Source organism: Callospermophilus lateralis, chromosome 10 (assembly GCF_048772815.1).
Source record: "Callospermophilus lateralis isolate mCalLat2 chromosome 10, mCalLat2.hap1, whole genome shotgun sequence".
NCBI classification, from domain to species: Eukaryota; Metazoa; Chordata; class Mammalia; order Rodentia; family Sciuridae; genus Callospermophilus; species Callospermophilus lateralis.
Genome location: NC_135314.1, coordinates 93,026,978 through 93,050,472, shown reverse-complemented (window position 1 = coordinate 93,050,472; position 23,495 = coordinate 93,026,978). Strand labels below are relative to the sequence as shown.

Here is a 23,495-nt window from a genome sequence, read left to right as displayed (position 1 = left end):
AAGCTTCCAGTTTTCTTTCCCATTAATTTTACCAGGAAAGACAATTTATACATTCAAGGAAGAATCTTTTTTTTTTTTTTATTATCAGGTGTTTTGAGTTTTTAATCTTCACAACTACTTTAGCAGGAAAGCAATAGCATAACTTAATAATTAAGAAAATATAGGCTCAGAGAACTTTGGTAACTTGTGCAACATCACTGATTTTTGTTTGATTATAATTTCCAATCTCTCTACTGTATCAATTTCCTATTATTTGCAAATGTTGATTGTGTTTCTTTTCTGTGCCAAAGTTGGTATTAAGTGATAGGGATGAGAAGATGACTGAAACACTGAGATTATGTATATGCACATGCATTTTTAAAATTGTTCCTTTTAGATATACATGACAGTACATTTTGACATATTATACATACATGGAGTGTAACTTCCCATTCTTGTGGTTGTACGTGATGTAGAGTTATACTGGTTGTGTACCATATATGAACATAGGAAAGTAATGTCTGATTCATTCGACTTTCCTATTCCTATCTTCCCTCCCTTCCCTTCATTCTCCTTGTCTAATCCAATGAATTTCTATTGTACAACCACTTATTGTGTGTTAGAATCTGCATATCAGAGATAGGGCCTTTGGTTTTTGGGATTGGCTTACTTCACTTAGCATGATAGTCTCCAGTTTCACCCATTTACTGGCAAATGCCATAATTTCATTCTTCTTTATGGTTGAGTAATATTCCTTTGTGTAAATGTAAACTTTCCTTTATCCATTCATTTGTTGAAGGGCACCTAGGTTGGTTCCATAGCCTAATTATTGTGAATTGAGCTGTTATAAACATTGTTGTGGCTGTGTCACTATAGTATACTAATATCCTTTGGGTATTTGTTGAGGAGTGGAATAACTGGGTCAAATGGTGTTTCCATTCCAAGTATTCTGAGGAATCTCTGTACTGATTTCCAGAGTGATTGCACCAATTTGCAGTCCTACCAGCAATGTATGAGTGTACCTTTTTATCCACATCCACACCAACATTTATTGTTACTTGTATTTTTGATAATTGCCATTCTAACTGGAGTGAGATGAAATCTCAGTGTAGTTTTAATCTGCATTTGTTGAGTTGCGAGAGATGTTCAACATTTTTTCATTTTTGTTGGCCATTCCTATTTTTTTCTTCTGTGAAATATCTATTAGTTCCTTTGCCCATTTATTGAGTTTTTTGCTTTTTTGGTATTTTTTTAAAGTTCTTTGTATATCCTGGAGATTAATGCTCTGAGGTACAGGTGGCTAAGATTTTCTCTGATTCTGTAGGCTATATATATCTTTATGTTCTTGATAGCTTCCTTTGCTGTGAAAAAGATTTTTAGTTTGATACCATACCATTTATTGATTCTTGATTTTACTTCTTGCGCTTTAGGATCTTATTGAGGAATTCGGTTCCTAAGCTGATATGAGGGAGAGTTGGGCCTACTTTTTCCTTCTAGTGGGCACAGGGTCTCTGGTTTAATGCCCAGGTCTTTGATCCACTTTGAGTTGAGTTTTGATGCACATGCATTTTTATATACACTAATTCTTCTTAATAAAAATAAATCTAGTCAGCCTACTGGAAGAAATAGGCAAAAATTTCATCCACTGAATTCCTCTTGCCTACTCTTCCCTTCTTTGTAAAGCTTGTTCTACAACACTTAATTTGAACTTTCACCCTTTGAAGTTGGCCCACTTATCTAGTCATTTAAATTCTCCCATATACTTTATAATTAATGTATTCAATAAACATAAGGGGGTTTAGGTTGATGCTGGGAATTTAAAAATGAACATGACTCAGTCAAGTGGAAGAAATAAGAGAACTGAAAAGAATGATGAGCTTATGGGAAAAAGCCTCGGACACGGGATGGATAAGTAAATGATTTTAGGGAAGAGAAGGAAGTGTGTTCTGACAGAGGGAAGGTATGTACAAGTAAAGGGGTGTCTTTGGGAGACATGAGAATTAAGCTGACTGAAGAGCATGTCTCAGGAGCAAGCTAGAGGGGCAGAGGCTGGAGAAGGCATTCGGGCCCAAGTGGAATGAGTCACCTGTGCCAGGAGGAGTGCTTGAACTGTGCTCTGTGGGCACCAGGGAACCACTGCTTTAAAGAAAAAAAATTTTTTTTCCTTTGCATACAGGGTTATAATTTAGAATTAGAACCATGTTTTAGAAAGATGGTTTCAAGAGCCCCCTGTGGGGACATCAACAGGAAAGAAGCCATTAAGGAGGGAGGGCTCCATTTGCCTGGACTTGCCATTATCCACAAGAAAAGGAGTTTTTTCTTAGCTATTTTTTTTTTATAAAAATTACTTTAATAAGTACTATTTATTTATTTATTTATTTATCAGGGTCAATGAGAAAGATATATGAGTATTCCTTTGTAGTTTAATAATTGAGAGAGAAAGGAGTTATATAGAATACCTGGGTTGCTATGAAAGGGAGGGGCCTCTCTCCATTAATTTCTGCTTTCTCCTGAAACCCTCCCTAATTTGAGGGGTGAGATGAGAAGTAATCTGATGACCTCCCTGAGCTTGTGCAATAGGAATATATTACATTTGATTTAATTAATATAAACTCAACAGTTACTTAATGAGCCCCTTTGTGATCCTTGCACTGTGCTATGATAAGAGGAAAAAACAGTCTCTACACTTAAGGGCACATACCAGACACTGAAAGGGAATATAGATATTTTAATTTTGGCTCATAAAACTTGCTTATGATATGTTAGCTTCATGAACAAAACTCCATGAGAAATAAAGGAGTGACAGCTGACGAGTTTGCTGTGGGAATTAGCCACAGAAAAAGGGAAATATTACGTGTAAATGAAATAAAATGTCAGTCTTAGCTTTGATTATTACTGAGCAAACCCTGCATTCCTGCCGGCGTTTTGGAGATCTGCAGAACGCGCAGCCCTCACAGTTCAGGAGCTGAGAGTTGCCCTAAGCTTCAGACTTCTGTAGTCTGTCTGAATCCAGAGGAGTTTTTGTGTAGCTAGGCCCAGCTGGGGGACAAGCAAGGCCCCCGCGAGCCTGCGGTTGCTCCGGCGGGTATACTCGGCGGTTTACGGTAGTGGGCGGGCCCCAAATCCCCATGTGGTCCCGACATCATTGACATGGCGGAATCCCCCATCAAACCCTCCTAGTAGTTATTTGAGCGGCGGCGGCGGCCGGAGGAGGAGGAGGAGGAGGAGAGCGGCGGCGGCGGCGGCAGCGGCGGGAGCAGCGAAGGGGGCGGCAGGGATTCTCCGGGCTGCCGACTGGGAAGGCGTGGGCGACCCAGGGTGTGCGCGCTCGGAGCCCCGCGTTTCAGCCGGAGGGAAGGTAAGGCGTGCTGGAGCCGGGGGTTGGAGGGGACGGGGACCCTCGTTCAGCCGCCGGTCCCGGCGCACTGGAAAGCCCCAGGCTGCACGCCGAGCCCGCCGAAGTACGTCCCAGGCCCGTGAGTGCTTCGGGCTTCCCGGTGAAAACTTGGCGCCACAGTGCCGGGGTACTCCTCGCTCTCGGGGGGTACCCGGGAACACCGGACTGGCGAGGGGGCGGCCCCTCCTGTCCCCCACTGCTTGCTGAGATTTGGAGGAAGGAAAGAAAAGGATAGAGTCCTCTTGATGGGGGGGAGAAAAAAAAGAAAAGAAAGAAAGAAATCTGGGCTTACCCCCACCCCCCGGCCTTCCCAGCAGATTTTGTCCGAGGAATCCGCTCCCCCTCCCGGAATCTCCGCGGCAGGAACGCTGCCCGGGAGGGGGAGGGCGGGCGGCGAGGCCGAGGAATCTTCGACGTGTCACTTTCTGAGGCTGTAGATTTCCATATGGTGGAGGGAGGGGGGCGTGCGTGCGAAGTGGGGCTGGAAGTTGGGGCCTCCTCTGCACCCGGCGGGGCGGGGGCGGGCCGGGGCCGCCGACCCGGGGATGCTCGGGGAGGGTCCCAAACCCTTGCGGGCCAGACCCGTAGCCCCGGCGCCGCCCGGGCCCCCCGCCCCCGCCCGTCCTCTCCGGGACACTCCCCGCTTAGCCGCTGGCCACCTCCGCGCGCGCCACGTCCTCCCTCCCTGTCCTGCCCCCCGGGCTCCCCCCGGGCTGGGGGCGGTAACCGGCGGCCGCGGCCGGACTTGGCGAGCCAGGCGGCTGAAAGCTCGGGCGGGGAGCGGGGCGCGGCGGGAAGGAGCGGGCAACCCGGTGTGTGGGCCAGCGGAGCTCCGGTCAGTCGGTCACCCCGAGGGGCGCCCCGGCCGGGGGTGGGGCGGGCGGGCGGGCGGAATCCGCGCCCGGAGGCGGCCGGGAGGGGCCGGGCTGGCGGGCGGGTCGGGGCCGCGCGGACCGTCTGGTGCCCGGGGCGGGCGGGGGCCGGCCGGCGTGGGAAGGGCCTGTCAGTCCCGGCGGAAAGTGGAGCCTCGGGCCGTGCCCGCGAACTTTCCTACAGGTTGGGGTCCGGCGCCCGGTGGGAGCTCGAGGACCCGACCAGTGTCCCGGGAGACCGGGCTGGGCCGCCCGGCGGCGCCGTTGGCGGGGAGGCTTCCAGGAGTGCGCGGTTGGAGTTGGAGATTTTCGAATCCCAGTTCCCATACTGCCGTCCCAGACGAAGGAAAGCAATGGCATTTTATCCAGACAGTGCCGATTGCAGACTTCCTTAAAAGTTACAACTTTTTATTTTCTTTTCTCTTTAGCCCAGCAGTTTCTTTAAACAAAATGTAGAATTTGGCTGCAATGGGCTGAAGCTGGGGCCAAAAATGCACACGTTTATCTCACCATCCCGGTTGGTTTCTAGTCTCCCTCCCCCTTCCCTCCCAGGCTTAATCATATTTTGGAACGGGTGAGGTCTTTTGTTGGGTGGGCACCCCCTGATTGCTTGTCTGTTTATTTTTTAATGTGCAACTAATTTGATTTGAATTTCCTCCAGTTACCAGGCCTTGTTAGGGAAAGCTAAGGGAGAAGAAATATGCCACTTTTCTTTTTTTATAAATGTGGCAAGAGGTGGGGCATTAGGAAAGGGGAGGCACGGTGGTTGTGGGCAAAGAGTCAGAAGGAGCAGACAGACCCGGAAGAAAAGGAATCTGTTCTGGAATAACACTTTTTTTTTTTTTTTTAAGGCTTCAGGCCTTGGGCAAAATCAGAACTGCTCTGTTCTGATTTCTGCTATTGGAATTGTGCCTTCACCCCCAAGTTAAAGCTGTGACCCTGAGGGCTTGGGCAGATAGCAGCCTGGCCCTGGTTCTGCGCCTCTTGTAGGGGGCCCTTGGTTCCCCCTCATTGGAGGCTGACTCTCTGGATTTAGCGTTCTGTAAATTTCCTGGCTCCCAGGGAGCAGCTGTTAACGAGGGTAAAGTCTCTGGCCATGTTTCTGGCCCTGCAGGAGGACCTCACCAGTGAGGGTACAATTCTCACTTTGTTTAGACACCAGTGGGGCACCCACAGGCTGGCTAAGAGTGAGGTATATCTGGTAAAAAAAAAAAAAAATGCTGCCTTTATAAAATGGTTTTTAAGGTGTTTTTGTTTAAATGCTTTTAGGGGAAAAAATTCATCTGTAAAGATAGTGTTCATTGAAAAGAAATGGTGAAACTGCAGGATCTCACGGAATAGGGGGTTATAGCCTCTAATTACAGTATATACAATTTCAGAAAGATATTCCGGTAATCTTTTAAGACAGACTTTATAAATAGCTCACATTAGAGTGTGGGCTATATTGGAGAGCCAGTCTTCTGGGGTTTCTGGAAGAATGTTTGGGATCTGTTAGGAACTCTAGGAGCCTAGGTAGTAGTTTACTCAGGAGTTTATTCCTCTTTTGCTCAACACTTCATTTAATGTGGCAGCATTTGATAAGGTCCTGAGAAAGTGACAAGAAGAATTTCCCAAACTTTTCAGTTTAGGAAAATGGAGCTTCCCATGGAAGGGAAGTGACTATTTCAGGCTCATCGTCATTGTCCAAAGTCCATTTTAGGGTTATATTAATACCTATTCTTTCTTGGGCAAAAATGTGGGCTGAGTACTATTTCTTGAGCTTTTAATATATTATCTCATTAAAATTCTCATAATAATCTTTCAATTTAGGTGTTGTTAAGTTCACATTTTAGAACAAGGGAATTGAGATTCACAGAAGTTAATTAACTTACCTACAACTCTCCAATGTCCCATAAAATTTTCTTCAGTGATGGAAATGATTCTGTCTGTGCTGTCCGGTATACCAGCCATGAGGTGTGTGCAACTGAGTGAGATGTGGCTGTTGTGACTGAGGAATTGCCTTTAAACTTTATTTACTTTTAATAATTTTAAACTTAAATGCCAATTATGGCTAGTTACCATGTTGGACAAGTGAAACAGAAATTTTGATTCCCGTATCTGTTTAATTGGTCACACTGCCTTTTGAATTTCCTAGTTCAATTTTCTTTCTTCTACACTACTGGAAGATGCTTTAGATCCAGTCCTTAAATGGAATTTAAAGGCGTATTTATCTATCTCTCAACTTTGCTTTCACAAGTAAAGTAGGTAAAATAAGCACATTGTTGTTATTATTTGAGGTTCTAGGTATAGAATCCAGGGCTTTGCACATCCTAGTCAAGTACTCTACCACTGACCTATCCCTTCAGCTCTTATTGTTATTTTTAACTACTTACATTTGACAATAAAGGAATAATAACATTTATGTCCCCTTACATTTGACAATAATAAGGGAATATAAATAGGCAAAATGAAAAGGTCACTAGTACTTGAAAAATAATTATCTCTTCAAACCTGTGTTTTTCTTGTTCATTGGGCAGTTCTTTTCAAATGACTTCAAAAGTGCCAGGCAAACTGTTCCCTTTTTCTATGTAGTTGAAAAATTAATTTGAAGAATTCAAATAATTATTTTATTATCTAAGTATAAAATTCAAATATCAAATACTAGATTCATCCGTGAATTGGAAGGAATATGTGTAAGATTAATACTAGAAAGATCCTTTTGATGGCAAATGGTCAAATGCTTTTCTGATTAATGGATTTAATTTCAATCTGTTGCACTTTTTAAATTTCATTTGGTAAAAGGAATTTCAAAGACTTTCTGATTTTGTCTGAAATAAGTAAAACTTCTAGCCTATGTTAGAATAACCATTCATTTATCTGGGTTGGATACCATCCATAAATATTCCATAACTTAATACTTTTTTTTTCTTTTGCATGGCTCTTTTCAGGAAAAGAAATAGGATAAAGCAGCCTCTTTTTATAAGAATTTTATTAAGAGTCAATGTCTATGTTCAGTACCAGTATATCTGAATCTGCTATACCTTCCACAGTATGGTACAGTCCATGGACATTTGCAGGTCATAGCCTTGACTCTACAGCATTCTGTGATCCTGAAAGCCTTATTTCAACAAATGAGCTTCAGATTGGTAAATGTTATATATATTGCATTATTTCCTGCCCTTTGAAAATTATGAATTCAGCTACAGGTGAGGCATCAGTTAATGAAACTATTCAGATAACTGAACGGCCTCTTCATACCCATCCCTGGCCATTGGGAGCACTGTACTATTTTCAAAGAACCAGGATAAGAACTGTGTTATTCCACTAGGATTATAGTGTCCCTAGACAGTGTGACAAATATAGGTAACAAAATTTAGCCTATGATATATTGTTGGATTTGTAGGACATCAGGGTGCTTAGTACAAATAAGAAATTTACTATAATCTTGAACATGTTGAAATGATGGACAAAGATTGAGGGCACATCTGAGCATTAGTTGGAAATCAGAAAACCTAGTCTGTCAGGGAGTGACTTGTTTTTACTTGTGTCTCTGATAGGCTTTTGAAACCCTGTTAGCCTGGCTTTCCTAATTTTAATGAAAGGAGAAAACATCTCATGCATACCTTTTCAAGTGGTCATCACCAGGATTAATGATTCAATGTATTGAAAAGTGTTTGGGAAAGGATTATACAAACTCAATAATTCGTTATACTCCGAAGTTTGAAACAGCGCTGGTCCTATGGTGTTGCTTTGCATGTTTTCAGAGACCTCAGAATTGTTCTTGGACAGTGAAAAATGAGAAAAAATTTTCTCCTTTGTAGCCAGTAAATAAATCTTCAGGCATTTATCCGTACCCCGCTCCACCCCATGGAATAGTTGATTTGTGACCCCTAAAAAGTTGTGCTGTATCTAAGTCATCTCATCTCCATGTTTTCTGGGAAGTTGACATGTGGCTAGGCTAGCATTGCTGAAGTGCTTGGGCCCATCTGGCTTGATTCAGGTCATTCAGATGGAGGGGGGAAAAGTGCAGTCTCTTAGAGCAACTTCCCATATTGATTAAGGCCTGAGGTTTTAGTTCTTGTGTGTTATCTCAGCTATTATTTGAGCTTTCAACAATTATAGCTGAGTATAGAAAAGAATCATTTTCAGTGGAGGGAAATCTTTGCAACCTATGTGGGTTTCTACTTTGGAATCACAATTGCTTTTCTTCATGTTAATGAGATTAATCCATTAAACGAAAGATTTTCCTGGTAAGATACTATTTTCAGGTGAACCTTAATTCTCATTCTTAGGTATTGAGACTATACTTTGGTGGTCGAGGCAAAACTTTGTTCTTCAGTTTATTTTGTCTTTGAGTCTAGTAAAATTCTTATAAGCCTATGTTTATTATTTTTTCTTAAAAGATACATTGTAGTATGGCATTACTTGTTTTCAAGAGGCTGAGCATGGTTGAATTTCTGTGGCCAGTCAGGTAGGTCTCTATATAATTCAAGTGCAGGCTTTTGGGAAGTTGCCTCGGTGGTACTTGAGTGCTTTGCATCATCCAGCCAAGGAGAGGCCAGTCTCTGGCCATAGGCTTACCTGGCAGACAATTGTTTATTTTATACCAAGGGTCATTCCTTGGAGACCAAAACTGTGTGGCCTAGGATTTGGGGTTTGGGGGACAGGGAGGATAAATGTCAATCTGGCAAAATAGTGATCAGCCATCTACAAATGGGGGCATTTCTCAATTTTAAAATGGGTCTTTGACTCTCTTTCTTTCTTTGCCCCTAGTTGAGATATGCAAGTATAACATGCTGTAATTTCTGGATGGTAGTTTCAGTTCAGGCATTGACCACTAAAATGTTTCGTTTCTATAATATCATTAAACCTCCTTGTCAGCTGTAAATCTCTGAGATGTGGGGGTAAATATTTGTGAGATGGTATTGAGCCAAAGGTAGCATTATATGAGGTTCTAATAGGTATCCTTTAAAATGTCTCGTGTTAAGTAATATAGAGCTTAAACTGTAATTTTTGTTCCATACACTTGTTATTGACTTAGAAGGCATTTATTGAGATCTGCACTAGATTCTTTCTTAGTGGAATATTTTTCTCTGCTCGCTCTCTCTCTTTTTTTGGCAAAGGTAAGACATTTTTCTATTTGCATGCAGAAGTATTTTGCTCATATTTTTGGAATGCTCTGTAGCAAACAGTGTCTATCACCTAACTCCTGGGGCAGGATGGTGGCAACTTTGGTCCTTGCTCTCTCCTGAAATTTGCGAAATACTAAAATTGGAGCCCCTTCAGTCTGTATTCAAAGCTAAATTTATACTAGAATTTAAGCTTCTAGATTATATTAATTTTTTTTTATTTTTTAAATTTTTTTATTGGTTATTCAAAACATTACAAAGATTGCAGAATCACATCGGTTACACATCCACATGATTATATTAAAATTTAAAAGTCCATTCTTGTTTTGACCCTGGAAGGAGTAATAAATATTCTTATAAAAATAACCAGTAAGAAAAATTTACTTAAACCAAATTGATACAGTACTAACTCAAAATTATGAAAAGCTTTCTGTTGAAAATAATTGCCTAGAAAATGGTCTTTGTACATGAGCAAATGTAGTATGTTTGAGAAATAATTGAAGATTCTGAGATCCCAGAACATAAAATGATTTAATTTATTCATAAGTGACTTAGATTCTCCACAGTCTGTGAATGAGGGGGTCTCTATTAAAAACAACTCCATTATCTGGATGTAACTAATTAGAAGTTTGCAATTATTCAGGCAAAGCTAAAGTAGAGTTTGCCTTCCTATTTTCTATGAAAAGGTTTTACTATAAATATCAGACATTTAAATAGATGACCAGAGAAATATTTATCTAATTAAGAGAACAGATCACTTTTAAGAACCTTGGGAAAATCAGTGTACTTAAAAGCAATGTAAAGAATGCAGTGTGGGCCTAGGCTGAGTCTGCTGCTGGACATGTCCTGGAGTTGCGGGAGATCCTGCACAGTAGGTCCTGTTTATGGATACCTTAAAATAGATGTTGATTTACAACAGTGCTGTGTATAGACTAGGAACAGTTTACCAGCCACATTTAGAGCTATATTACTTGCATGCAAAATAAGCCACAACATTCATCCCCTCCACCCCATCCAGAGGTTCTAGTTTGGAGTTTTTCTGTTGACATTTGTTTTCCTGCTTGTTCATTTCTCTTTGTTAATTTTAAGTACTTGATGGCAGATTGGTAAGAGGAGGTGTTCAAGGTTTAAGAACATCCTTATTGCTTTTAGTAGCCCATCTTCTTCTACCTCTGCCTTTGGGCAGAATTGTGAAAAGTCCTGATGTATTTAGATAAGCTAATGACACATCCTCTTCTTTTTGCTAGAACCAAGACCATCCTGGACAGCTTAGTGGTAGGTACCGTATGAACTTACTGGTAATAAGAATAAATTTCTTTAAAAATATCTCTGTGTATTTTACATTTTATACCCAGTTATTCAGACATGAGATTTTCTAGTATGTTACTATTTAGTGGTTAGATTTAGTAAATTTTTATAGTACATATTAAAAAATGTAGCTTGCTTCATATATTTTTAAGATCATATGTGCCATTTTCTCTGATATATTTAAACTCTTTGGGGAGACCAGGTAGAATACTTGTGACACCCTGGTAGAATACTTGTGACAATGGTAGAATACTTGTGACACCCTGGGTTTGATTAAAACCCATTCTGTATCTTTTATTGCTTAAATCATTTAAGAGGAAAATAATAAAATTATTTAGATATTGATGTTTTGGATATTCCTGTCATGGTTTTTCTTATCTGAGGAAAAATAATTCTGATTAAGAGTAACAATATTCCGTTTTTAAGGGGGTGTAGTTTAGTGGTAGAGCAGTTAGTTGCCTGGCGTGTACAAGGGTCTGGTTTGGTTCCCATCACCACCAAAACAAACAAACAAACAAACAAACAAAAAACCGAAAACCTCTTAAGAGTAACAGTAACAGAGATAAGTATTATTTTGAATTAGTGAATCAGACAATACTTGAAAAATACATTAAACGGAACCTCTTGTGTATTGCTGTGGGAATGTAAAATGACACAAATGCTGTGGAAAATAGTTTGTGGTCCATCAAAAATTCAAACTGAGTTATATGATCCACAATTCCATTCATAGGTATATACCCAAAGAAAGCAAAGATTCAGACATTTGTACACCATTGTTTATAGTGGCACTAATCACATTTGCCAAAAGGCTATCCATCAGCAGATGAATGAAAAAACAAAATATGGTAAATAGTTACAAGAGAATGTTATTCAACCATGAAAAGGAATGAAATTCCAATACATAATACAACATGAGTGAACCTTGGGCTAAGGGGGAAAAGTGGGGACTGAGAGAGACAGTGCTTAATAGGTACAGTGCTTCTTTTTGGAATTTTGAAAAAGTTCTGAAAGTCAGGAGTGATGATGGTTGCACAACATTGTCAATGTTATGTAATCCCTTGAAATTGTATGCTTAAAATGGTTAAAATGTGAAATTGTTGTGTATTATTTTATGCAAATAAAAATGTAAAAAAATTGAAGATTTATTCTCCACAATCTCTGTTTGCCTCTTTTTGCTCCCCCTAGGTCTACTCCAAGCAGGTATGTGTTAGATAGTCTTTTTGTTTTTCTTCTTCATCCTTCTGTTGTAGTGTAAAGGAAGATTCCCCTAGGTCATTTAAAAAAAAAATTTTTTTTTTAGATGAGATAGTTTCTGTATTTTATAACTGACTTGAAGTCAAGAGGAAACAGTTTAAAAGTGATAGATCTCTGGAGGAGGAAAAAAACATTTTGCTGTTTAGATGAATTAAGTAGTTTATTACTCTCCATGAACATGTAAGCATACACAGGTAATCTCTCTTGAGTCACATGTTGAGCCATCTTGGAATTGGAAAGTAGATGTACAGTTGGACCTGTCATATTTTCTAAGTTTTCAGCAGTTCATTCACTTTTTTTTTTTTTTTTAAGCTGAGGATTGAACCCAGGGGTCTTAACCACTGAGCCATACATCCGCAGTCCTTTTTATATTTTATTTAGAGACAGGGTCTTGGTGAGTTACTTAAGGCTTCACTAAATTGCTGAGGCTGGCTTTGAACTCAAGATCCTCCTGCCTCAGTCTCCTGAGCCACTGGGATTATAGGAGTGTACCACCATGCCTGGCTAAATTCACTTTTGTCATTTTTACTGCTGGAGGAAGCACTTCCACCTGGAGTAATGATCTAGTCTGTATTCATGTTGGAATACATTATGTGCTAAAATTCTTTAGTTCTTTAGACAGTAAAACCAAGGTAGGAAGGGGATACTGAAAGAAAGCATGTATTCTGTTTTATTTATCTGAACTTGTCTAAGGGCATGTAATAATTGCATGGTTATTGCTCTTGAGTATTGATTACTTTTTAATTTTTTTAGCTTCTGAGGTATTTGATACTGAGTTTAATTAGATCACTCATCAAAAGATGGAAAGATTTTCATTAAGTGATGGGATATAGAATTTAAACATCACATGTGAACTACAATTAGGGAATAATGAAAATATCAGATACAAATTCTAATGGAAAGATTTACATACATATACAAAGAAGTTACAGAGAAAATTGTATGCCATGCACTATATAAAGTATTTGCCATTCGTTCTTGAACTTTTGGAAAACATTGTGGAGTTGCAAGGGTGTGATAGGTATGTGTGTGTGAACTCTCTGGTTATATTTTCTTTTGCATATAATTTTGTGTATATAGTATACTCCATGTATTTAAATACATTTTTAAAAAATATATTTTTAGTTCTCGATGGACCTTTATCTTTTTTATTTTTTATATAACGTGCTGAGAATCGACCCCAGTGCCTCACACATGCTAGGCAAGTGCTGTACCACTGAGCCACAACCCAGGTGCTTTAAATATCCCCCCCCACACACACAATAAATGGTTTGATATAACTCCATTAAATGAACATTCATACCATATCTGGTCATTTTTGTGTCTCCTCATATCCCTGGAAGTAGGATTGTTATTGGTTGATATCAAAAGGTACTGAGATTTATGGTCCCCTTATATCAAGGAACAATGTGAAGAATTATTCCATTGTTTTTACAGAATAATAGTTATTGGTTTTGGCCTACACAAAATAAAATAATGTCCCATTCTTATTATGTTCTGGAGTTATTGTTTTATGTAATGTATCATTTTCTTAAATTTCTTCTAGTACTTTACAAGTATTTTTCAGAATATTTGTCCCTTTCTACATGGTCCGATTGTCTCCTTTTCTCTCTTGAATGTAGTGATGATTAGTGTTTTAACTTAGGGGTTTCCATGTTCATTTGATGGCTGGATGGCAGGATTCCCAGGTTGAAATTAAACTGAGTTACTCCTCAGGCACTCAGTCAGGATGTCTTCTGCTGAGTTGATCTCTTTGAAGCCTGGGCCATGTTACAAGACACTTTTGTGTTTCCATAGTTTTCTTGAAGTTATTATTTTTTCTATTTAATTAAATAAAAGGGAACTATTTAATTAAATAAAACAAAGACATGAGTCACCCTCAGTGGAAAGCTAGCTTTCATTTATCGCTATTTAAACATAACAAACATGAAAGTTCTCTAGAGAGAATATGGACTTTTTAATGTCTCTGAATGCTTATTGATTTAGAAAATTTGAGCAAGTACCTCATTTCTGTTCTAAAAACATGGCTCTCAATTATATATCTTTTGCTTGTTTATTTAAGGCCAGCCCAGGAATTATAAATTAAGGTATTTTTTTAAATATTTATTTTTTGGTTCTAGGTGTACACAATATCTTTATTTTGTTTTTATGTGGTGCTGAGAATCGAACCCAGTGCCTCACGCATGCTAGGCGAGCATGCTACCACTTGAGTCACATCCCCAGCCCAAGAATTTTTTTTTTAAAGGTAACTTTTCAGAGATTTGTGGTAGTTTTAAACAATCCCTTTATAATGAAATTCCAGAAACTAGATACTAAAGGACAGAGCCTCTTCTTCCCCCCACCAGTGTGCCTTGCTAAGATGTCGGATGCCCAGCTGAGTTGATTCTGCTAGACTTTTGGTCAGAGTGGTATTTACTCCAAACTAAGTAAGCATTGGAGAAAACATCAAAGAACTTGCTCTGTAAAGAATTTCAGGAGAATGACCTCAGCTATTTGCAGGTAGAGTAAAAGCCTGTCAGATAAGAAAAGAAGCTCCTGGGGCATTACAGGGCTGTGCATTTGGGGTGGAAGGTGCATGGAGCTCTTATTCTTCAGGTCTAGAATGGGACCTGGCAATTGCTATTTTATCAAGTGTTTTAGTTGAATGACATGATTAGACAAGTTTGGGACAATCAGACTTTGGAAGTTGGCCCTTTTTGTAATCTGTTCCTCTAAGGATTTTAATCTATTGACTGGAAAGAAGTGAGGTGAGAAGAGTACCTAGGAGATCAGAGACCTCCAGTTAGGAATTAGGGTAGAATAGAGGGGTTCAATCATAGAACCCCTACTTAGGGGTAGGGTGCGGGGTTAAAAGATGACCAGCTAAGGACAAGTTATATAAAAATGAAGACACTTGTGCACTATACTTGCAAACACTGACTACAAGTTAGATGAAAAGTCCAATGACAGAGACCAGCAATTTTCAAGCCTCTACCATTTGCCAGGCACTTCATGTAAATGTGTATTTCATCCATGTGTGTATTCCATATATAAAATAACTCTGGAAGGTAGATATTATTTGTTTTCATATAGGTGTTTCCAGTGTCCACAGCAGAAGCTGGTATATACCAGGTGAATCAAAGATTGGATGACATGCTTAAAAATGTTAGAAATCTTGGCTGGACTGATGCTAGAACTTTTTTAAGCAGTATCGCACTACTTCTCAACAGATCACAGTAATGATCTTATTTGTATCTCCAGGCTTAGTGCAGTGTCTATGTTTTTAGGGAGCCAAATATCAAGATCAAGTACTTGCTGAATGCATTCTGTGTGCTCACTCTATCTATTGCCCAGGAAACTGAAGTTTATTTGTGATACAATAATAATATTTTGGACGTCTCCCAAGAGGGAGATTTTCTTGGATTATTTGCGGTAATAGCAATTTAAGCTTAGAATAAGAGAAACCAGAGAACAAGAGTATACTTCATAGAAAGTAATGTATAAGAAACTCAATGTAGTGATTGGAAAATATCTGAAATAGTTAAATTATAGTGGACTTTTACCTTCTTCAAGCACTTTAAAAACTATGAAAAAGAGTTCTTTAACTCAGTAGTAATACAGTTTTGTTCATCCTCAGTGTCTTAATTTGTGTAGAATAAGAGGTTATACCTATAATTTGCACCTGGAAAAGCAAATCCTATTCCTAATACCACCCTTTCTCTCCTTTTAAGGTTCATAGTGTGTAGTGGGTTGGGTTGTACCAACAGTAGCCAAAGGGCAGCCCAGAAATGACTAGAGGAGTCTCATCCCTGGCTATTGGGAGAGCAGCTCCTGCGGTTAATTAAAGGTGACCTCAGGATTCAGAGGCGGCCTGTGTTTTCCCAGGCGGCCCAGGCTAAACCTGGGTAGCTGGCAACCCTAAATGCTTCCTTTGTTAGAAATCATTTAGCTTTCTACTCCATCTTTAGAAAGTGAGTTCACTGAAGGTGAGTTAAGGACAGGGCTCTGAAGTGAGACCTGACTGGTTTCTTTCCTTGTGTTTGTGGGGAGTGGTGTGCACAAAGAGACCAAGTGAAGATGCAGTCCCTGAGGCTGTCTCACCTAAAAACAGCTCTTTGGTTCCTCACAGAAGTGTGCCTCAGGGTCCAGAGGGAGCTGGGGCAGTCTCTGCAGACTTCCTTTCTACAGGTAAGGACTGAGAACCATTCTCTCTGGTTCTCTCCTGCCTTAGGAGGGAGGCTGTAAGTGGTAACAGGTTGGTGAACAATAGGCAAAACCCCCAAAGTGCAGGGCTCCCCACTTTGGCTACAGTTGAGATGGGAGTCCCTGTTTTAGTTTTCCGTGGTTCAGTGTCTTATTTGCTTATGTAAGCACATCTTCTCATACTTAGCTTCTACTGTCACCACCTAAAGGTGGAGAAATAATTAATTTTAGAGTAAGGGACACCAAATTTTCCCTGTGTGGGCACTGTTTTGAGGAAATTATTACAATATTGAAAGTTATAAGTGTCTTAGTACGGAAATAAGCTCTCTTAAAAAAAAATGCTTTCTGTGTGTGTTTCCCTTTTTTGTGGTGTTGGGGATTGAACCCAGAAGTTCTCTACCCTGAGTGACATCCCCAGCCCTTTTTGTTTTTTATTTTGAGATGGAGACTGCTAAGTTGCTGAGGTTGGCCTTGAACTTGCAAATTTCCTGCCTCAGCCTCCCAGGTTGCTGGGATTATAGGTGTTTGCACCTATAATCCAGCCCTTTTTTTTTTTTTAAAGGAGGGAGGAAATGTATAACAACTTTTAAATCTTTTTATTTATTTTTAAATTTTGTGGTAATTGTAGATACACAGAAGGCCTTTATTTTATTTGTTTTTCTTTATGTAGTGCTGAGGATTGAACCCAGTGCCTGCTAGGCAAGCGCTTTGCCACTGAGCTACAACCCAGCCCCTAAATCGTATATTTTATTTTATACCTCATTTAAAAATAGATATCTAAAGTTACCATTATATTTTATCACTAATGAAGAAACAAACAGGTTTATTTGATTTTTGAAAGTAATTTTAACCTTGTTATGTAATAATTGTTCTGAAGCTTTAACTAGATATTAATGATACCTGTGGCAGTCTGAATAATCTAAAAACATACTCTTGAACTTTTAGGGTTTGCTTTGTTAGATTCAATTTAAACATGGAAACAATGTCTCTGTTTCACCTTCCTGTTCTCCTAAATTAGATCAGTGTTCTTAGGAGCTTATTCAAACGTATCAGGATGTAGTAATTGGCTAAAGATTGTTGAGGGTTCAAATAAATTTCTCTAATAGATTATTTTAGCTTCATTTTGGATCTCAAGTGTTTGTCATTGATGTCTAGTCTTGCAAGTTGTACTTCCTTGCCTTTTTTTTTTTTTTTTTTTTTGTTGTTTTTTGAGTGGTGTAGGGATTGCATCTAAGGCCTTGTGTATTTGAGGCAGGAACGCTACCAACTGAGCTATATCCCCAGGCCCCCTGTTCCTTGTCTTTTTGAGGAGTAGGGATAGGAGTGGTGAGCAGAGGGAGTAGGTGTGGGCTTGGGAAGGGTGTGGCACCAATGAAGGTGAGTGAGTTTGTTCCTATTACATTTCACATGGGATGGCAGGTTTTCCAAATTCTAGTTTCCACTGAGTTACTGATGAGTTCAGTAGAGGGATGATTCTGCCCTGTTGTCAGATTAATCTGCTTGGCAGATTAATGACAAACCTTTTTTTTTTTTTTTTTAATATTTCTAACACAATTTTTTTTTTTTTTTTTTCCCTCCAGTGCTGGGGATTAAACCCTGGGATGCTCTGCCACTGAGTGACATCTCCTGCTCTTTTATTTTTTGAGGCAGGATCTCGCCAAATTGCCATGGCTGGCCTCAAACTTGTTATCCTCTTTCCCCAGCCCCTAGTGTGCCACCACCCCTTGCAGATTGGTGTATTCCCCCCCCCCCCAATAATTTTTTTTTATGGTGCATTATAGTTGTACATGATAGTGGGATTCATTGTTATATATTCAAACGTGCACACAATATAATAGTTTAATTTGGCCTATATCAGATTGGTGTGTTTATCATCAGTAAGTTTCAATTCTACCGAAGAAATATCTTCCATAACATTTTCCATGAGAAAGTGTAGAATGATTTTCTAGAAAGTTTCACTGCAAGTTATGTCAGATTTTAAGTCTTTTTAGAGCAACCAATTTTCTTTGGTATTCTTTAGCCCTTGTCCATAAATAATAGCAGATTATCACATACAGTTTTCCTTTTTGGGGTGCAGGTGAAACTACTCACCTCGCTTGGAGTTAATATTTTTAAGAAGGTAAATCCCTAAGTCATCATTTAGAGTGGGAGGACTAAGCCTAAGTGCTATGGAAACAGATCTGAGTTTGAGACTCTGTTGTGCAAATTTCCAACTGTGCTTCAGTTGCTCAATCTCTGTGTCTTCATCTGTAAAAGGAAATCGTTAGGACTGTTTAACTCATCATAGTTCTTTGAACAAGTGCTTATTTTATTGTTTTACTGTGCCTATAGAGAGGTTTGTTAGGTATATATTTTTTAAATATTATTTAGTTGTAGATGGACACAATACCTGTATTTATTTATCTTTATGTAGTGCTGAGGATCAAACCCAGTGCCTCACATGTGCTGGGTGAGTGTTCTACCACTGAGCCACAACCCCAGCCACAGATGTATTTCTTAATGGGATAATAATAATAATAATAATAATAATAATAATAATATATTTTTTTAAATCCCCAGTTATTTTTAAAGTAAGTTTGAATATTATTTAACAGTTTTGTCTTGGTCTTGTTGTTGATTCCTTGAATGTCCTTGTTCAAGGGACTATTTTGCATTTTATCCCTAAAGTCATTCTTTTTTTTTTTTTAAATTTTATTTCATTTTTTTTTAATATGGTGCTGAGAATTGAACCCAGTGCCTCACGTATGCTAGGCAAGCGTGCTACCACTTGAGCCACATCCCCAGCCCACATCCCTAAAGTCATTCTTGAGCTGTTTATCTTAGTAAGGTAGTGTGGGCATAAAATGAAGTAATGTACACAAAAAGCACTTTGGGGGAAGAAAGCATGTCTGAATCCCAAGTTGTACTTCGTTATGACAAGTGCTGTTTCTACCAATATTGTTCTTCCTCTCTGTCTCCTGAAAGAGAGGTTGTCCCTTCTTAAGTAGATATATGACAGCTCTGGTTCCTCTCCTAAGTCTAGGATCAAAGGAAGTTGTAATAAAGGAGAGTCACTCCCTCCCGTTCCTTCTCCCTTTTTGTGGATGTTGTTCTAACTGTTTTTAAGAGAGATCAGGCCTTGACATTAGTGGGTGAAACCATGGGGCTCCCAGGACCTGCCTTTCATCTCTGGGTCACCACCTCAGAGGCGTTCTTCTCTGCAGTGGCGTCAGGAAGCCTCTGCAGGGAATGTGCTCAGCAGGTTAAGACCTGGAAGAATTGCTAGAAATCTTAACCACCTTTGTTGCTCATTGTTGTTTGGATATTCATTTCTTTAAAATGATATAGACTGTTTGGCAGAGGTATCAATGAATAGAGTAGTTTTTTTGGCTTTAAGAGTGCCTAAACCTTGTCAATCTATTGTAAATTGGGAGCCTAGCTTCAAAAAAGGTAAAAGAGATAAGAAACAAAGCTGAGTTTCAGCTGGTTGTTTATTGGTAGGTTTATTCTGGACATAAACACAGTAGAATAGAAAGGATAATAGGGACTGGGGCCTATTTTGCTCCATGAGAGTGAATGAGCCAGTTTTAGAGTCTAACACTGGACAAAAACAAACAAACAAAAAACAAGTCCTAGACAGTCAATGCAGTAAAGGTCAGTTTCTTCAGAGCCCCACCTCAGTTTAAGCCTTGGGCCATGGCAATAATGGCAATCCCATTTTTTTTTTTCTTTTTTTTTTACAGAAGGCAGGAAATGCTGTCTACACCCATTAGATTTGTTTCAGGGCCCCTGGCTGGAAATGAAGAAATTTAATTTTCTGACTTGCAGGAAGGAAAAAAAATCATAGAGTGCTGCATACAATTTGCTACTTGGACTGAAATAAGAAGAGTGTCTTTTTGAAAATTTGAAATTCTTAATCTCAATTAGGACATTTGGCTCTTAATCTCATTGAAATCATGAATGGATTTGTGCGAATATTAGGTGTGTGGACAGACTTATTGACTGATGTCAGAACTGCTCCAATTCTGGACTTTGTAACCACATATTTGCAAACTGCCCAGCTGTACACATATCCCTCTGGTTGCTGGAGACTTGGTTGAAGGAAGACTTTGTTAAGGTTTCTCAGATTAGTTTGCTTTTCAAACGTAGCATTCACGTTGAAGAAGATCTGTGTATTTATTAGGGCAGTCAATTGCTTTGTGGTTTCTATAGCAAGAAGAAAAAAGTTGATATTATAGGAATAGAAAAAAATGTGAACCTGTTCTTGTTGTAATCATATTACTTTCACAGTTAAATTTCCTAATCTTATGGTTAACTTGGTATCCACTACCACTTTTATGTGCTTTGTTTAAGAATGTAATCTTAAATTTCTTATTTTTTAAAATCTGAGCAAGTTGATGTCCTTCATAATATATCTTTACTTCTTTTTTTATAAGCCGAAGATCTATATTGCTATTTTGACATATTCTTTGATTCATTGGAATGTTCTGTTACAGAAGCCTCATCTGGCAATTCATTCTTAGACACTCACTCAATATCTATCAGATATCTATATTTCCCCATGATATACATTAGGAGAGGAGAGTCTTCAGGTTACAGGGACTTGTTTAAAATCATAGGTGGAGTCAGTATAGAATCAGAGCAGATGTTTCAGTCTTTGTGTCAAAAGGAGGTAAAATAAATTAACCCATCTTAACAAATACCGAACAAAAACCCTTGCCCCTTTAAAGTCATAATTTTAATTTGCATCAGCTACACACAAAGCACTTTCTCATTGCTTCTTGAAAAAATACATTGGAAAACTGAGAAGCTTCCGTTGTTGTCACAGGAAGGCAATGGTGAACGAAGGAAGTTTTATGAACATTTTCTCTTTGCCTGAATTCCTAAAGCCTTTGGCAGTTGCCTGCAGTGGTGGTTTGCCTCTGTCTTTTTGCTTGGTTGTCATCATTACCAACATTTTCCATTATGTCTGCTTTCCTCATTTATTTGTCACTGTAACTACTTACAAGAAGCTTTATGTGGAGTTCTTGATTTTTTAAAATAACTAGTATTAATATTATAACTTACTTTTCATAGCATAGGATAATACATATTTGGGGGAACACTTTTTTTTTTCCAAATTTGTGTTTCATTAATAAAATTATGGGGCTTTCTAGTGGCCTTTTCAAATTAAGGGTCTGAGGACCCATAGACCCTCTCAGTGGTTTTTTTTTTTTTTTTGATAACTCTGAGATTAGCTCTCAGGACTCCTGATATCAGTTGTGTCCTTTAGCATGGGGTATATGAAGCTAACATATATACAGTTAAGTGCTTTGAAAAAGTCTTGATAGTCAAAGAGTGTTTGGGAGCCATGTTTTTGATCTGAAAAATTACATTCTTTTTAAATACCAGGGACTGAACCCAGCAGCACTTAACCACTAAGCCACAGCCCTTTTAAAAAATTTTTAAAATTTTGAAACAGGGTCTCTCTCACTAAGTTACTTAGGGCCTCACTAAGTTGCTGAGGCTGGCTTTGAACTTATGATTCTCTTGCCTCAGCCTCCCAAGCCACTGGGATTACAGGCATTTGCTACTGAGAAAATTATTTTCTGACTGAGAACTGAGGTTTAAAAATGGTTCTATGGATTATTAGCTGACTAACTGGACTCTTGTAGACTGTCTGACCTATTTATTTGAAACATATCTAGTACATTTAAGTTTTGCAAGAAATCAGGGCACAGACACATTAAGCATATTGTTTGCTTTTCTAAGTCAATAACGCAGTTTGTTTTGCAATGGAAAAGTAATTATTGAAAATAGTACACCTGATAGCCTATATAAACTCGCTTAACCTTTAGTATAATGGTATTTTTTTCCAGGATACTGCCCGGATGATTACGTGTAAGGAAGTTTATCTATAGTCCAGTGAATTAAAACTTTTAGGCAAATAGAAGGCATGTATCACATGTATTTTGAGTTGTCCTTTTGAATTATTTGGTTAGTGAGAACCTTCATTTTAAAATGTTTCAAACCAATTTGACATCTTTCAACCTTTAGCTTTAGGAATACATATTTGAATTTTGCAAGAATGTGAAGATTTATCCAGTTAGTTAGTTCCTATTTGTGGTGAGAGATCTTTGACCTTAATTGACTGGTGCTTATTAAATGCTTATTTTCTTGCAGAGTACTTCTGTTATGAAGAGAGAGCCCCATAGTGAACAGTGAGTGGAGCCAGTTGTTGGTGTTTTAGTGTTCTCTTTTAGGATTTAACAAGTCATTCTTGTAATCCTCTGAATCAGTAATGAAACAGTGGATTTTAATTTAAAATTGTAGATTTATATGTCAGTTCCTTTGCTCTAGAATGCCGATGGTGTTGGTGTATTCTCAGTTTGGTGGTGGTCCTCGTGGGTAGAGGGTAAGGCCGGTCACATGCATTCCTCTGAATTTCCCAGTCATAAGGCTGATTGCTCACTGCAAACCCTCTAGTGTGGCTCACTCCATACTTTTCATTTTCCCTTTAGAACTAAGAAGTAGAAAATGAGTTGCATGAACCAGTACCTGAAGCCTAGAGTATCTTTAATAAAATCCCAATAATATTGATTTGAGTGCAACTTAAAGGTGTAGCAAGAGAAGGAACAGGCTAATTCCCCTTTGTGTTATTTTCCCATAAAAATATAAGTTCCTTGAAGAGAGGTGTCATGTATTTATTGTATCCTTATTGTATTTGGCAAACAATTAGTGCTCAGTTAGTGTTTATTAAATGAATGACTTAATGAGGGAGTGAGACATGTTGTGTTGATATTTTGGGTGCTTGAACCCAAAGACCTAAATTTGATTTTAATTTTAAGGCTATGTTCTATTTCTTTGAAGTATATGAAAATTTCAACTAAAAGGAATAACTGAGATTCCTGAAAATATGTGTAGGTAGAAAGATTTTTAGTGTTCAGTCAAGGGTTATTGTATTTTAGGTAATAGAAGCCTTCTCAAACTGGCTTACTCAAGAGGGTTTGATTTGTTGGAGGAAATGAGGGTGGTGTTGCTGATCCTCCTGAACTGCTGAAACCAGCCCTGGGAAGTCACTGGGAGCCAGACTCCCATTCCTTCTTCCTCCCTCCCTTCCTTTCTCCCTCCCTTCCTTCCTTCCTTGATACTTCTCTTTCTATAGAGTCCATCTTAAATGAATGCTGGGTGCTTCTAAACTCATAAGGTTGTTTTAGTTTTAATTTCTTTCCTTACAAAATGGCCTAGTTTGTATGCTACATTTTTTTAAAAGAATATTTTATTTTTTAGTTGTAGTTGGATATATAATACCCTTTTTTTTTATTTATATGTGGTGCTGAGGATTGAACCCAGGGCCTTGCACATGCTAGGCGAGTGCTGTACTGCTGAGCCACAACCCCAGCCCTGTATACTACTTTTTAATGACAAAATTTAAGG

At 38.9% G+C, this 23,495-nt stretch overlaps 1 protein-coding gene across 4 annotated transcripts in view; it reads left to right on the top strand.

The window, feature by feature from the left end:
- The first annotated feature begins 3,239 nt into the window (after positions 1-3,239).
- Fndc3b (fibronectin type III domain containing 3B) overlaps positions 3,240-23,495 on the top strand; it is a 325,529-nt gene continuing 305,273 nt past the window's right edge. For 3 of the 4 annotated variants that reach the window (XM_076867793.1, XM_076867792.1, XM_076867790.1), the window contains exon 1: positions 3,240-3,337. The gene's annotated coding sequence lies outside the window, so the exon portion shown is untranslated. Of the gene's footprint in view, positions 3,338-4,147; positions 4,212-23,495 lie in introns of those variants that run through there. The other variant, XM_076867791.1, reaches the window with a different exon arrangement.